Source organism: Lissotriton helveticus, chromosome 5_1 (assembly GCF_964261635.1).
Source record: "Lissotriton helveticus chromosome 5_1, aLisHel1.1, whole genome shotgun sequence".
In the NCBI taxonomy this organism is placed as follows: Eukaryota; Metazoa; Chordata; class Amphibia; order Caudata; family Salamandridae; genus Lissotriton; species Lissotriton helveticus.
In genome coordinates this window covers 2,094,190,970-2,094,208,687 of record NC_136065.1, presented here as the reverse complement: position 1 = coordinate 2,094,208,687, position 17,718 = coordinate 2,094,190,970, and positions in this window count along the sequence as shown.

The following is a 17,718-nucleotide window of genomic DNA, read 5'->3' as shown; positions in this document are numbered from 1 at the left end:
TCCTGCTACAATACCTTCCGCATGCTCCGCAGGATCTACAAGTGGTTCCCGACCGAAACAAGAAAAACGGTGACACTGGAATCCCAGCCAAACACCTATGACGACTACAACGCATCCAAAACGCCTCCGCCCGACTGATCGTCAACGTCCCCCGCCGCAGCCGCTTCACCCCCCACCTGAGAGACCTACGCTGGCACCCCGTCGACAAGAGGATCACCTTCAAGCTCCTCGCACACAAAGCACTTTACAATGCCGGTCCAGCCTACCTGAACAGCAGACTCAGCTTCTACACCCCCACCCGCCAGCTCCGCTTCGCCAGCCTCACCCTCGCCGCTGTCCCCCGCATCCAACGAACAACCTCCGGCAGCAGATCCTTCTCCTACCCGCCGCCACGACCTGGAACACCCTCCCTACCCACCTACGGCAGACCCAAGAACTACTCGCCGTCAGCAGACTCATCAAGACCTGGCTCTTCGAGCAGTAGCGGCACCCCCTCCCCTCAGCGTCTTGAGACCTCACGGGTAAGTAGTGCGCTTTAAAAGTACTCTGATTGATTGATTGATTGAATGGGTAATAGATAGACTCAGGATAAGAGGAGAGGGTGGAAGGTAGGTGAGGTGGATAAGGAGGGAGATCGTGTGGAGGAGAGGGCAATATGTTAGCTGGGTAGTCTGAATGTTGGTACCATGATCTGTTTAAGGGGGTAGTAATGCCAGACAAACTGGGACAGAGTGTTGAGGGTGAAGCCCCGGCTGGAGAGATTGTGAGGCAAGGGGGCAGAGGGGTAGAAGGGAGTGGGTAGGTAAGAGGGGAATCCAGTACCTCTTAGGGCATCAGGCTTCCACCACCCAGGTGGATTGGGAAAGGGAATGTGTAGTGAGGGTAGAGGAATATACAATGGATTAGTGCTTTCACTCGCACAACATTAAGTGCAGCTTCTCAAGCTAAAGCTGCACAAGTGGCCCTGCCCATGAACTTGTGTGTTGTAAGTCAATGAGATCATAGTTCCAAATATCTTTCATGCCATGTAGCACCAACCCCCCAACTAATCTCTGTGAAGAGGGCGTAAGAGGGTGGAAACAGCACAAACACCCATTGTATTACATGCAAAGCCAGCTCTAATGACGTAGAAGAGTTTTAAGTGGGTTGGGCCCCTCTGGGTCTCAGATTCGGAGGAAATCAAAAAAGGACAGTGAAAAGGGTCCCTTTCATGAGCTTTACTGGTAAAAATACTGATTGAATTCTGAACAATGATTGTAAAAAAACATTAAGGTCATCCATGTCAGCAATTTAGTTCCTGTTTATATTTCAGATGTTTTACTTAATCTTGCATTTCCTAAGAGTGTTAGTTATTTCCAGGATGTTGTGTTTATGAGGGCATTTTTCCTTTAGCATATTACTCTTGTATAGTGCATAGTTTGAACTGAGTCGCTTCCGGGTACTTATAACTGGCCACAAATGAGAGCACTAGAGGCTGAAGAATGTGTGAGATTTTCACAGTGCCTGTCACTGAGTCAAAAAGATGTTCAGAATATACAGTCGTCCAATCCTTGGCCCTTCTGCAGAATGCATATAGCAAAAGTCATGTAAACTTGTTGCAATTGTGACTCTGTGAAAATGTGCGTGAATGAAGTGTATAGATGCTAAAGTATTGACAAGACGCAAGTAAAAGAAAAAGCATGCTTATAGGTCAGGTGGCGCCTTTTTGGTGCTTGTGGATGGTAAAATGAAGGAGATGTGGTAAGTGAATTCAGGAAAGAATGAAAAGACAGTGCAGAAGAGGAAGAAGAGGAGGTGTAAGATATGCAAATGGACGAGATGTGGGGGTAGAAAAGGTGTACATGTCTAACATGGAGTAAACAAAACATGAATGAATGAGACATCCGAGGACCACCCCCCTTTGACAGGCCTCAGTAATGTGTAATTCACAGCCTCTCAACTTCAGAATTAAAATATTTTCAGTATTAATTATTTACAACATTGCTGTTACTCATTTATCTTAGAAAGCAAACAACCATTGAGAATGTCAGTAGTTCTGGCTGGTTTCAGGCATATGTCAGTGGTTGTGTTATATATCTGGATGCAATAACAGAAAGCTCAGGGTGGCACCAAAATACCAGTCAGGTGGCACACTACGGGAACCACATACATTAGCTTTACATGTTTAATCCACACCTTTAGTTACACAGCCCACAGCCCTTTTAGGGATGCCAACTCCACTGTTTACATCCCACTTAAAGCCTTGTGTAGTAGATGACAATCCTAGCTCCAAATGAAATTAGGTGCAAACAGTGGGCAAGCAGAATATTTCCTGATATTTCCATGTATAATTTTCCTGAAACTACACCATTTTTCACAGCTTACTCATGGACAAGTATCCATACATGCTGTATCCCAGGGATTTGAATCTCACATAGGACAAAGTGTGGTTGTCAAAGACCGTAACACAACACTTTAGTGTTGAAGTGACATGCCATTTAGTGTGTCTATGGCCGATGACATTATCTTTATGTGATGGTATTTCAGCTGTATACAGTTGATAAATCTGGGCCTGAATTATTACAAAATTCATCTCATGCAGAAATCAAACTCCATATTTTGCCACCGTGAAGACTGAAAGAAATTCTCTGTATCTGCCATCTTTGGCACAAAAAAGATGAAATATCTGTTTACCAGAGACACATCAGACTGAAAGATATAACCACAAGACACAAGGATGGGATGTACTCTTTGTACAAAAGCAGAGATAGAAGATTTTAATCACAGAAAAGTGGCACCCCCTAATTTTTAGTTTTATTTTACACATCTGTGATATTGTTATGTTCTGTGTATTTGTAAAGTTCCCAATCACCCGCAAGAGTATTCTCATGCTTGCCAGTGCCATTCTCACTAGGATACCATTCAAATGTCATTCTGTGGAAACAAGATGTGGAATATCTGTTCCAAGAAACATCCCAATATAAGAGAAAATAACAACTAAACAGCATGTAAACGTACCCTTGATATAAGACTTTAAGACCAGTCAGCCTTCGGGCAGTCTTCCCTCAAACCTTTAGCCTAATTGCCTCCAATATTTGCTGACATTTGTTTTTGTTGACCATAGGACCATGTGCACTTTACCACTGCTAACCAATGCTAATGCGGTTGTGCTCAATCCCCTAAAATTGCTTAGTTGGCATAAACCAAAATGTCATATTTAATTTACTTATAAGTCCCTTGTAGAGTGATATACCATATGTCAAGGGCCTGTAAGTTAAATGCTACTATTGGGCCTGCAGAACTTATCCGCACCACCCACTTAAATAGCACTCTAAAACATGCCCTTGGCCTGCCATTGCAGCCTGAATGAAATGTTACACTGCCATGTGAATTTGGCATTTAAACCCACTTTCCCAGCCTTTAACTCCCCTTTTGTTAAACACAAGTCACCCCTAAGGTATGCCCTAGGCAGTCGATAGGGCAGCGTGATGTGCAATTAAAAGGTTAGACATGTACTTTTAACTTTTAGATGTCCTGGTAGTGAAAAACTCCTACATTTGTTTTTACTACTGTGAGGCCTACCCTTCCCTTAGGGCAACATTTGGGATTCTCTATTACATTTAATAAGCTGTAATTCCTAATTGGGGGCAGGTGGATATGACATGTTTGATACCTTGAAATTGTAACAATTTTGAAAATGTCACTATTAAACAGTTGGCATTTTCCTGCCCTCAGGCCTTTGTGCCTGCAGCCTGCATTGGGTCACATGACTAGGTGTAGCTAACAGACTTCCTCTCAGTCACACAATAGAGGTATTTGGTGTGCCTCAATAGAACATCTGCTGGCAGGTTGGGGGGCAGAGCTGAGCACAACCCCACTTACATATGAATAGCATGGGCTCTGCCTTCACACAAGAGGCCTAAAGACCCTGTATTGCCACTGCAGCTGACTTGGAGCCAGGGCTAGGGGAGCCAGGAAATTCCATGCACTTCAAGGAACCTTTCCAGAAGCTTCTCCTACCCTCCAGAAGAAGGGCACCAGGGTATAAAAATAGGACCTTCTGACCGACTCTTCAGATCACAACTGGACCTCCAGAAGGACTCTCAGAGGACTGCCTACAGCTTTGACCCATTGATCACTCTGCCAGCTCCTATACTGCTCCTGGATCTGGAAGGACTGCTTTGCTGCCTGGAGCTTGCCTTGAATACTCAAAGGCCATTTCTGCTGTTGAGCCCTGAATCTTCACCTGCACACATGATTGCAAGAAGTGACTCTAACCGCTAGTTTGCTGGCCTCCTGTTCAGAGCCACATGGACATAAATGGCTATCACCATCTTGCACCCCTACCTGAAGGAATCCTGAACCCACAAGAGGTGTACCACTAGTCCTGGACACTTGGTTGTGGTGCTAAAGGGGACCAAATGACCAATTCCCAAAACGTAGGAATTAGACAAAGATTTGCCCAAAAATGTGCTCTGGCAACCAGGAGGAGACTGGGGCCAACCTGCTCACCTATCTGCCCGAGGTGCATCGGTAAGCACTGCTGTACTCCATCCACTTATTGTATCCAAACTGAGCCCCATTTCAGTCAGCCTTAGCTTTCGGCTTTGACCCGGTCTCGCATGACTAGGCTGCTATCACGAGAGCGCCAGGAGGCGCCTTAAAACTGCGCTCTGCTTGGCGGAGCGGGGAGACACTTACCACATCGGAGGGGGGAGGTGAGGAGGCCCCCACTGCAGCCGCCACCGCCAGGAGTCAATTTCTGCTGTCCATAGCGCCGCCGCCCCGGGACTCCATCTCCCGGCAGCCTCAGCGGCGGTGCTGCTATCAAGAGAGCACCAGGAGGCGCCTTAAAACTGCGCTCTGCTTGGCGGAGCTGGGAGACACTTACCACATCGGAGGGGGGAGGTGAGGAGGCCCCCACTGCAGCCGCCACCGCCAGGAGTCAATTTCTGCTGTCCATAGCGCCGCCGCCCCGGGACTCCATCTCCCGGCAGCCTCAGCGGCGGCGCTGCTATCACGAGAGCGCCAGGAGGCGCCTTAAAACTGCGCTCTGCTTGGCGGAGCGGGGAGACACTTACCACATCGGAGGGGGGAGGTGAGGAGGCCCCCACTGCAGCCGCCACCGCCAGGAGTCAATTTCTGCTGTCCATAGCGCCGCCGCCCCGGGACTCCATCTCCCGGCAGCCTCAGCGGCGGCGCTGCTATCACGAGAGCGCCAGGAGGCGCCTTAAAACTGCGCTCTGCTTGGCGGAGCGGGGAGACACTTACCACATCGGAGGGGGGAGGTGAGGAGGCCCCCACTGCAGCCGCCACCGCCAGGAGTCAATTTCTGCTGTCCATAGCGCCGCCGCCCCGGGACTCCATCTCCCGGCAGCCTCAGCGGCGGCGCTGCTATCACGAGAGCGCCAGGAGGCGCCTTAAAACTGCGCTCTGCTTGGCGGAGCGGGGAGACACTTACCACATCTGAGGGGGGAGGTGAGGAGGCCCCCACTGCAGCCGCCACCGCCAGGAGTCAATTTCTGCTGTCCATAGCGCCGCCGCCCCGGGACTCCATCTCCCGGCAGCCTCAGCGGCGGCGCTGCTATCACGAGAGCGCCAGGAGGCGCCTTAAAACTGCTCTCTGCTCCGCATCGCGGGACGCCGGGCTAAGCCCGGGCAAAGGGCGGGCCCTCTACGGCCCTCAGAGGCCAGAGGAGGACGGGACGGGCCACCCCACTTGACTCTTTCTAAAGAGGAGGTATAGAGACACTTTAACTCTTTATTCATCTCGCATTGTACTGCCTATTGTCGTTTTTGGAGTTCTTTATTCCATTAACCATGTGCATCTGGGAGGAGCTGAACGCCCTGTGTGGCACAAAGTACGTCTTGGACGTATCAACCCCCCCTATAATGGGTAGAGACGTTGACCAACTAAACGGCACTCCACGGGATGTACCTCTATCTCCCAATAAAGTCCAATCTCAAGTCAACACACTGTCCTGGGGTTTAAACTGTAAAAGGAAGCATGATGAGGAAAAAGATAATGACAATGAGATTCAATCTAACGCTCATAAATCGTACACCAGTCCTTCATCAACCCCCTCTAACCCAACTATATTTATGTCAGATAAGGCTGTGAATAGAACATACGACCCTTTATCGCCCCTCCAATTGTTCTTACTGGCCCAGTTTGAGCAATTGTTAATATCTGCAATATCACCTCTGGTCACAAAAATTAATGATTTGGGGGACAGGCTGACCAGCATTGAAAACACACTTAAAAATAACTCCATACCAACTGAAAAAACTGCTATACCTATTTGCCCTAATCCTCCCATCAACCACGAAAAGCTTAAGTCCTCTGCATGTAGGAAAGTCCAAACTCTTGATTCCCCTCTTACCACACCTATTCCAACTGGCCCTAACGTTAATTTTAATCCCGCATTCGTACCTCCCAGGGCCGCTCTAGAAAGAAGGCACTGCATTAATCTACCTCCCGAAGCCGCCCCATACGTGACTGTCCTCTCTGGGGTCCCTGCACTTATCCAGGGCAAACTCGAAACACACCAGGACCTGCTAAATAAAGTCATTTTTTGGCTAAAACATAACAGACCGTTGCCACCTGACCTAGATGGTGGAATCATGAGCGTCAGGAGGGTGGGGTGGCTAGGTACGTTGCCCAAAGACATCTCGGGGGACTTGATTTTAATCAAATTTAAGAACAGGAATATTGTCCCCTACCTACGATTTTGCCAGCCCAAAGAAGGAGATGGCCCTATTTGCATTTGGGACTTGTATGATTTTTATCCCGGCTCCCAACATATCCCGCTACCAAGACAAATGACAATGACAATGAATTATAATTCTTGGAGATGGGGATCCCGTGTACCCTGTGCTATTAACCCTCTAGCCTCTAATTAGTCCTGAATATACACGAACATTGATTAGTTGACTCGTCACATTTATTTAATCCTGTTTTAATAGTTGATCCTAACTTTGTAATGAAATGTTGAGATATCTATGCATGTATGTATTGTTGTTGCTTTTATGGTTTTTAACTAAAAATCGAATAAAGCTAATCTGAAATCTGACTAGATATCTGCAGTTGACGCTTCAATCTTGTAGGTGCTAATTTTTACTAAAAACTTTAGATATTCATGACTCTGTTTCTACTGATATGATTTTTGTCATTTTGATGTCAAACTATTTATTAAATTGTACTCTAGTGCTCTAAATTACTTTGGGATTTTTCTTGTGTTGTGTTTTCACTTTATTGCGTTTGTGTGCTGCATAAATATCTTACACATTGATTCTAAGTAAAGTCTGACTGCTTTTTGTGCCAAGCTAACCAGGTTTAAGCACACATTAATTTAGTGACTTTTTATGTTTCACAATGCAAGGTATTGTGGCTGTTGCTTGGTCAGGGCTCACGCCTTAGTCAACCAACAACCCAATTTCTCACAAATATATATTGAACAATGGACACAATTTTGGAACCCTTGCATAATTGTTTTTTCAGGTTTTTAAAATAATTATTTTCGAGTAAAATATACTTTTTTTTATTGTTCCCTATACTTTAGTATGCAGAGATCCCCCTCCCAGCTTCTGATTCTCCCTCTGTTAAGTATAGGGAAAATTAAAAGAAATATATTTCAACTTCAAATAAATATCAAAAATATGTTTGTATTAAATATTAATGCAAACTCATTGTATGTGTTTATTATAAATGTACCACATTATTAACATACTTTTGAAATACATCTTTTATTGGTGGTAATATATTAAATTAACAGTATTTTTCTGTGGTTGAAATTAAAAAATGAATTCTTACCATAAGGAAAAAATTATTATGGAATGATAATTCACCAACATGAGGTATAAAATTAATTAAAATTTACTGGTTACATTTTAATAAAACAAATTGTTACCTTAATTTTTGCATTCAAATAGGTTACTAACATATTTTATAATTCAATAGAAAATATATATTCTTTTATTTTTTTAACATTAAATTACATTAATTTATATTTCTAACAATTTTAATGTTTTTTTAATTATTTAACATTATTTCTTGTGGGGGGTTGTTTTAATTTCTTTCTTTTCTATGAAAGATTGTTACAGTACTAGTGGGTGACCATGTGTGGTGCTAGAGTTAGAAGTAACTTACACTTTTTGTGAATGAGCAAAAAGCAGCAACTTACTCCCCCACTGCAAATTCCTCAGAAGTGTACGTTACCTTTATGATTCAGGCCTATTGTTTTTATTGACTGCATTTACAGTTGCTATGACTAAATCAGAATTATTATGTATAGCACAAATGCTTGAGATTTTGAAACAGAAATAGAGAGAATGTAATTTACCCATTGATTTCTATTGAAGAAAATTTAATTTCAGGCGGGAGACAGCTAAAATAAAGCCATTTTTGCCTTAAAAATCGGGCGTCTCCCGTCTGAATCGGGTCTATTAGCATGTATGCTACTAACTTATCTCCAAGGTGCCTATACTGGTTGTAGTCAGATGCCTCCAAGCGACCCTGCAATTTATCTGGAATTCTAAAACTTATCTTACATGTAGTTTCAGCATACAACCAAAGCTTGCATTTCTATGCATGAGTTCCTTGTGCATTTATATATGAGTTCCTTTGACCTCACCTTCTCCAGCAGCCACTAAATATGGTGGTATGTGCAGGAAACCTTTTCTATCATTCAAGAAGAAAAGGCAGGTCCTCTTCAGCTGCAGGAGAACGACATGTGGTTCATTTAACTGGGCAGCAAAACCACCAATTGGTTAATTCAAAGGGGACTAGTCAATCCTGATTGGCTGGCCGCAACTTGAATAATACATTCAGGCAGCCACTACACAACATGGTGCTTGCATCCTGAATGCTCACCATTGAAAAGCTTTTAGTAGTTTTGAAGGTCACAAAAGGAACACATATAAAAGGTGATAACAGATTTTGAACATAATATAAATGAATTCTTGGTGATACCATACCAATTTTAGGAATTGTGATGTGTTCAATTAAAATGCTGATTGCTTGCTAGGGGCATGCCGTTGGCTTGTATGCAGTGTGTTTCCAGAAGGAGAAATGGATGCGGGGTGGTCCGTCCAGAGAGGTTCCGTGGTGTGGCTGAAGTGAATGTTGTTTCCTCCGGCAAAGATGGGGTCAAGACTGTGTCCCGCCTTGTGGGTGGGGGTGGAGACGAGTTGCTTCTGTCCAATGTTGGCTAGATTGTCTAGGAGGGCAATGGTGTTGGGGTCACTGAGATTGTCTAGGTGGAAATTCAGGTCTCCGAGCAGTACGTAGTCCGTGGAGGCAAGGGTGTGGGTGGTGATGTAGTCTGCGATGGTGTTGGTGAACAGGGAGCGGGATCCGGGTGGTCTGTAGGGAAGAGTTCCGCACAGTGTCATTCTGGGGTTGGGGTGGATCTGGAAGTGGATGTGTTCCATGGGGGCAAGGCAACTTTCAAGATGGAGGTTGTCAGTCAGAGGGAGCTTTTGTGCATGATGGCGAGGCCTCCTCCGAGGTGCTTGGGGCAGACATTCCTCAGGATCTTGTATACGTCGGGGATGGCAGTAGCGTTGTCTGGAGCGGAGCTGGCATTGGTCCAGGTCTCTGTGAGGAAGGCGACATCGGGCGAGAGGGTGCTGAGGAGGTCCCAAACTTCTACTGAGTGCCTGTCCGTGCAGGGAGAGTACGTTGAGGAGGATGCAGCTCAGGGGTTTGAGTGCACTGGCGTTGGTTGGAGGTAGCTGTCTGGGTCTGGAGGTGGGTGAAGGTGTGGTGGCAGTGTTGGCAGAGGAACGAGCCTTGGGAGTTGCTCGGCATCAAGAGCTGGCAGTTGTTGTTGTGTCTAGGGTTGTGTGCGTGGAGAGTGCTGGAGTCGTAGCGATGGAGGGTCGGGGGACCAGGGTTCCTGGCACTGGTCGCGTTCAGGTCATGGAGAGGCACAGATGGGCTTGCATTTGGCGCGCCTTCGACCACCACTCAGTAGGGGTCGCGGAGGGAGAGAAGCTGGGAGGCAAGAGGTGGGAGAGAGAACACGCGGGGGAGGGGCCATGGGGGCAGCAGCGGTGGAAAAAAGTCAGGCAGAAAGGCAAAAGACAGAAAAAAAAGAAAAAAAAGACAGAAAGAAACAGAACAGAAAAAGACAGAAGAGGCTGACAGAGCAGGCTCTTCCATTGGGCCACCAGGGATGAGATGTAGACAGGAGCCTGCAGGTGGAGAGGGGCTCGAACACCTACCAGAAAGGCACTGGGGCAGTGCCTTAACGACAGAGCTGCGGGAGGGGAGAGCAGTTTCCCTGACCAGGAGGTCAGAGGTCTTGCTCGCCCTGTCGCGAAGCAATTGCCATTAAGTATGGGTCGGGTTTATTCTTGATTCTGGGTTGGCTTTATTGTCACTTTCATTAAGTAGGGGTCGGGCTTATTTATTGGCTTTGGATTTACTTTATGGTCATTCTCATTTGACTTGCCTTCCTCCAGTTGTCCCTTCACTGCAGCATAGCTTATTTACCATCCTTTTGACTGGCTGCTTGTATCCTTCCAGTGCTCACATTTGGGGAACCACTTTTTTCTTTTTTCTTTGTTATCAAGCACTCCAAGAGAGTTTGTGTGTTTTCTTCCTCTTCCTCATGTGCTGTATGTATACCCCCCTAAAACGCCCTCCCCATTGCTTCCTCTTTAACAACTCTCCATCCATGTGGCATATGCCCCAGTACTACTCTCTACTTCTTGTGGTCCTTGAAATAAAATATGTATCAATTTTACTTTTTTGTGGAGGACCTGGCAGCTGTCATTTACTGTCAGGCTGCTCTGCATTCCATAAAGCGCTTTCAGGAGCCTCTGTTGCCTCCTCGGCCCCTACCACTCCCTGTTGCTTAACCCCCAGCAATCTCACCTTCCACCGGGCCCACATCCGGTTTCCCATTGCCCCACCACTCATGGGCCTTTAAATAAACTTTTTACATTGTTATGTTTTTCGAGAGGTTCACATCTGTTATATGCTGACTGGTCACTCGCATTTCAAAAGGCGCTTTCACACAAATAAGATGTGATTGTTTTGTTTAACCTTTCCATTGAAGCAGCACCTGCCATCTTGGACTGGTTAACAAGCTCTCAAAAGATAATGGCGCCCGTGTTATTGAATTGACTGCGCATGCGTGCATCTCCAGAATGATGCAAGCCGGCTGCTACATCCTGATCATCTTTTTTACGATTTTTTTGCTGATGTAATTCTGCACAACATTGGCAAACGCGTTGGCAAATCCATTAGGTCAACAAGTCGAGACCTATTGGCTTTGCCAGTGCTTTTCCTGTTACTTCTTTATTGTTTCTCGTTTATTACCATCGTGCCTATCTGGTGTATGCACATTTGGCACGCACACATTTCTTTTCAGCTGATGCTTAGAAATCCTACGTTCACTCGCCTGCAAGGTGTTTTTCTGGGGGGAATTATTTAGGAAACATGCAGTTGATTTCTCGCACCATGAAGGAAATTACCTCAAACCAGCTGTGCAAACGCAGCCGGACTCGGTCTCCGGACCTTTCCACCCGAAGGTGAGAGGGAGTTTAAAATGGGATTAGGGGAGTCAGGGCCCCGGATCACGTGTGATTGAAATGTGAGTGGCCAGTCAGTGGCTCCCAATCAGGGTAACAAGTTAACTGAAACTTTATCTCTCTGGAGTTAAGTGGCTGTGGGAAAACAGCCAGCGGTGCCCTTTGCCAGGGGAACTGATGCTTATCAACACCCAGAGTGCACATCTGCCTGCTTGGATTCGTGGCTGAGGATTCTGGGCCCCGGGAGACCCCTGGAGAGCAGCTGCCCCGGGCATGGCGTGAAACTGGGAACTGCTGTGTTACATTTACCAGTGTTTGTCTCCAGTTGAGTCAACAGCACCGCCCAACACCTCACACCAAAAAAATGCCAGTTTTCCTTCCTCATTTTAGCTTAAATTAGGTTATTTATTTTAGTGAAATCATATTCCAGATCACACGAGAATACTTTTTCTGAAAATAAAGCTGTCGCTTTTTATTCTCTGGCCAACCATCCTTGGTAGAGCTGGCCTTTAGGTTTACCAGGCAGCAGGCCCGGACTGGCCGTTGCGGGCACCGGGCAATTCCCCGGTCGGTCGCAAGGGTGGGGGCCGTTTTTGGGCCCCTGGGGGCCGTTTTTGTGACAGGGCCGTTTTTGCAGCAAAGCTGCAAAATCGGCCCTGTAACAAATTCGGCGGAAAAGCGGCCCTGGTAAAGAGCTTGGTGGCATCCCCCCCTCCCCCAGGGGGAGGAGCGGGGGCCGGCCGAGCACTTTGCCAGGGCTGGTTTTGGTTCCCAGTCCGGCCCTGCCAGGCAGACTAGCAGCTGAGGGGTGGCTTGCTGGGTGGATGGGCCTAGCTCGTCCAGTCCTGGATGCAGCTTTGGAATATGGCAATTCTAAACCTCAGCCCACAAAAGAAGCACTATTTTGTGGGCAGCCGTGACATTACACTGTATGTGCAAGCCGGCTTATGCATACTGTGCATACACAGCGCGCTACGTGCACTTTAGTGCAGTGCTTAATTTGTTAAAAAAAAATAAGTTTCAGGCATTTGTCAGTAGGCCGCTGCTGCTTGCACCAACCATTGCCCCTACCAGCGCGGCCAGTGACAGTACCAACACAACTACTACCCATCACACACTTACAAGTGTGACAATTCAGATTACTCCCCTCCCCCAAGCTGTAAAAATATCTTGGGCAGCTTTAATGAGTATATTTTCATGTATGGTAAATTGATAAACATCTGTTGTTATGCTGCTCTCTAAATTAGGCAAACAGCGCCACCATGTGGCAGACTGTCATAAGTGTTGCAAATTAAGGGGCGGTTCTGAGCACTGGAAACCACCGGCTGAAATTCAGCACTGCTTTAGTGACAGAAGTACAATGGGGCTTCTGTCTGCTCCCATGAGCTTCCTGCAGTGGCGTAGCAAGGTCAGGTGGTACCCGGTGCGGAACATTTCTTGTCACCCTGGCTTGACAAAATGGCAAAAATATGTGTTTAAAACACATATTTTTTGCCATTTTGTCACCCCCCCTCAGTGATGACACCCGGGGCAGCCCGCACCCACTGCACCCCCCCTTCCGACACCACTGGCTTCCTGGGCAAGGTAGCAGCATGGTGGCTTGGAATGGTGGCTGGATGGCAAACCTAAGACCCACTCCTACTGAACATGTTGTGGTAGGTGGCTGCTGATACACAAATATTAGCTAGACTGGTGCTGTGAAAATGCAATTGAATGGAAGAACGCTGAGGTAAATGGCATAGAAATGATGATTTCCATGCTGGGAGCAATTGTATTGCTTCCAGGTCGCTCCACCTACCGCACGGCCCCCGTGTGCTGGCCTCCACCGCTGCTCCTGCTTGCTGCCGCCGCTGATTGCCTCCAGGGACCCCGCCCTCAGGCCTTCCCCCTCGCCGCCTCCTCCGCGCTCTTTCCTGCCTTCCAGACCCCCGCCGCTGCTCCCCTGCGGCCCCGCCCCCTTCCTCTGCCCCGTTCCTCATTCGCCACCCCGCTCCCGCCTCCCAGCTGCTCCTCCCTCCCAGGTGTCCACATATAGCTGTGACCGCACGGTGGTGAGCTGTGACCCTTCCAGGTCGCTCCACCTACCGCACGGCCCCCGTGTGCTGGCCTCCACCGCTGCTCCTGCTTGCTGCCGCCGCTGATTGCCTCCAGGGACGCCGCCCTCAGGCCTTCCCCCTCGCCGCCTCCTCTGCGCTCTTTCCCGCCTTCCAGACCCCCGCCGCTGCTCCCCTGCGGCCCCGCCCCCTTCCTCTGCCCCGTTCCCCATTCGCCGCCCCGCTCCCACCTCCCAGCTGCTCCTCCCTCCCAGGTGTCCACATATAGCTGGGACCGCACGGTGGTGAGCTGTGACCCTTCCAGGTCGCTCCACCTACCGCACGGCCCCCGTGTGCTGGCCTCCACCGCTGCTCCTGCTTGCTGCCGCCGCTGATTGCCTCCAGGGACCCCGCCCTCAGGCCTTCCCCCTCGCCGCCTCCTCTGCGCTCTTTCCCACCTTCCAGAACCCAGCCGCTGCTCCCCTGCAGCCCCGCCCCCTTCCTCTGCCCCGTACCCCATTCGCCGCCTCGCTCCCACCTCACAGCTGCTCCTCCCTCGCTCCGCCCCCCCCACTCTCCATTTATGGCAGAGTCCGCGCGTGCACGCAGCGTCCACGCGCAGCGGGCGCGCCGATTGTTCGCCGAAAGCGCGCCAAAGGCAAGCCCATCTGCGCCCGTCCGCGCCTGGACCGCGCCCAGCGCCAGGACCCCTGGCACCCGCCACCGATGCAAGACTACCCGACAGACCTACGACGCCGACACTCTCAACGCACTCAATGCCAGCCAGAACCCTGCCTGCTACCGAACAACCCCGAGACGCACCCACGGACCCTTCGCCTGCCAAGCCTGCCGATTCACCTGCTACCGGACCTGCACCACCCCGCCAAGTCGAGCACCAGCAGCAACCACCTGAAGTGCATCCTGCTCAAAACCCGCTCTGTCCACAGGCATGCCGTGGAACTCTGGGACCTGCTCGACGCAACATCACCGGACGTCGCCTTCCTCACCGAAACCTGGATGAACGCCTCCTCAGCGCCCGACATCGCCATAGCCATCCCGGATGGATACAAGATCACCCGGAAGGACCGCGTCAACCAGACGGGAGGAGGCATCGCCATCGTACACAAGAACACCATCCGCATCTCGACGAACTCCGACGAAACCTTCACCGCCGCCGAACACCTGCACTTCCAGATACACACTGACCCCAAGACCACCCTCCGAGGCACCCTCATCTACCGACCACCGGGACCACGCACACAATTCAGCGAAGACATCGCAGACTTCATCAGCCCGCACGCCCTTCCCTCCGCCGACTACATCCTCCTAGGGGACCTCAACTTCCACCTGGAGAACAACGACGACAGAAACACCACGGCCCTGCTGGACAACCTTGCCAACCTCGGACTCAAGCAACTGGTGAACACCCCCACCCACTACGCCGGCCACACGCTTGACCCCGTCTTCTCATCCAGCAAGCACATCTCCTTCAGCCACGCCACCGGACTCCACTGGACCGACCACAGCTGCGTCCACTTCAGCTTCAGAAGAACTATGACCCACCACCACCCGCAACAGGCTCCCCGCCGAAGCTGGAGCAAGATCACCGCCGAGCAGCTCACCGCCTCCCTCAACCAGAACACTCCCACCAGCACAACGGACCCCAACGAAGCAGCCAGCAACCTCACCAAGTGGCTGACCGCCTGCGCCGATGACCTCGCACCACTAGAGAACCCTCCCAGCAGACCTGGCTGCAAAAAAAAACCCTGGTTCACCGACGAACTCAAGGAATCCAAGAAGAACTGCCGCATCCTCGAGAAAGCCTGGCGGCTCGACCAGACCACAGACAACAGGACCACCCTCAAGCACGCCACCCGCAAACACCATCAGCTGATCCACGCCACCAAGAAGACGGCACTCAAAGAACAACTGGACAACAACGCCCACGACAGCAAGGAACTCTTCAGCATCGTCAAAGAGTACTCCAACCCCAGCACCGGAAACAACGACATCACTCCCTCGCAAGACCTCTGCAACTCACTCGCCTCGTTCTTCCACCGCAAGATCGCCGACATACACAACAGCTTCGACGCACAGACTATGCACCCTACCACCGAACCAACGCCCGCCATCACCACCCTCTGCAACTGGACCCCGATAAGCACTGAAGACACCACCCGCACGATGAACTCCATCCACTCCGGATCACCAACCGACCCATGCCCACACCACGTCTTCAACAAAGCCAAGGCCATCATCGCACCCCATCTCCGAGACATCATCAACTCCTCCTTCCACACCGCCACCTTCCCGGAGAGCTGGAAGCAAGCCGAGCTGACCGCCCTTCTTAAGAAACCAACGGCGGACCCCACCGACCTCAAGAACTACCGTCCCATCTCACTCCTTCCTTTTCCGGCCAAAGTCATCGAGAAGACCGTCAACAGACAGCTTGCCGCCTTCCTCGAGACGAACGGATCCCTCGACCCCTCGCAGTCCGGGTTCCGGGCCAACCACAGCACCGAGACCGCCCTAATCGCTGCCACCGACGACATCAGAACCCTGATCGACAACGGGGAAACAGCGGCCCTCATCCTCCTGGACCTCTCAGCGGCGTTCAACACTGTCTGCCACCGCACCCTAGTGAAGCGCCTCAGCAACATCGGAATCCGAGAGAAAGAACTGGAGTGGATCATCTCGTTCCTCGCCGGAAGAACCCAGAGAGTCCGCCTCCCTCCGTTCAGATCCGAGGCCACCGAAGTCATCTGCGGCGTACCACAAGGATCTTCACTCAGTCTAACCCTCTTCAACGTCTACATGAGCCCCCTCGCAGCCATCGCACGCCAACACAACCTCAACATCATCTCCTACGCCGACGACACCCAGCTGATCCTCTCCCTCACCAACGAGCCCACCACCGCCAGAGCCAACCTACATGAAGGGATGAAAGACGTCGCCGACTGGATGAGGAACAGCCGCCTTAAATATGAACTCAGACAAGACGGAAGTCCTCATCCTGGGATCATCACCCTCCGCCTGGGATGACTCCTGGTGGCCCCCGGCCCTGGGCACCGCTCTCAAACCAACGGACCACGCACGCAACCTGGGCTTCATCCTGGACTCCTCCCTGTCGATGACCAGACAAGTCAACGCCGTCTCATCGTCATGCTTCAACACCCTGCGCATGCTCCGCAAGATCTTCAGATGGATCCCCACTGAAACCAGGAAGACCGTCACCCAGGCACTCGTCACCAGCCGAATGGACTACGGGAACACCCTCTACGCCGGAACCACAGCCAAACTTCAAAAAAGACTCCAACGCATCCAGAACGCCTCCGCACGACTCATCCTGAACATCCCTCGACACAGCCACATCACCGGACACCTGAGAGACCTGCACTGGCTCCCCGTCAGCAAGAGAATCACATTCAGGCTCCTCACCCACGCACACAAGGCTCTCCACGACCTGGGCCCCAAGTACCTCAACGACCGCATGACCTTCTACACGCCCACCCGCCAGCTACGATCGACCAGCCACGCCCTCGCCACCGTACCACGCATCCGCAGAGCCACCGCCGACGGAAGATCCTTCTCCTACCTGGCAGCCAAGACTTGGAACTCCCTCCCCACCCACCTTCGGTGAACCCAAGACCATCTCTCCTTCAGGAAGCAGCTCAAGACCTGGCTGTTCGAGCAGTAACATACCCCTCTCCCCCAGTGCCTTGAGACCCTCCCGGGTGAGTAGCGCGCTTTACAAATGCCGTGATTGATTGATTGATTATTGTAATTGCATTTATATAGCGCTTACTACCCCTGATGAGGTGTCGAAGCGCTTTTTCGGCGAGTAGCACGCTACTCCGGGACCCATAGAGGATTAGTGTTGAATTAGTATACTGAAACATGCAAGTACATTTTAAGTGGTGTATTGGTTAGTCAGTTATTTGGATTTGGAATGATAGCAGAAGGATAGAGGAGAAAAAAGGTTTGTATTTATATAGCGCTTGCCAGTGAACCTCTGGATGCTGTGGACTGGCAATTGGATAACATGGTGGCTTTGGCAATGGGGCTTACATGTTGGAGGTCAATGCTAATTGGAGAGGCAGTGCTCTTCACATACTGGTGAAATATTGACATCCGCATCATGGCAGTATCTGTACCTCGATATGCA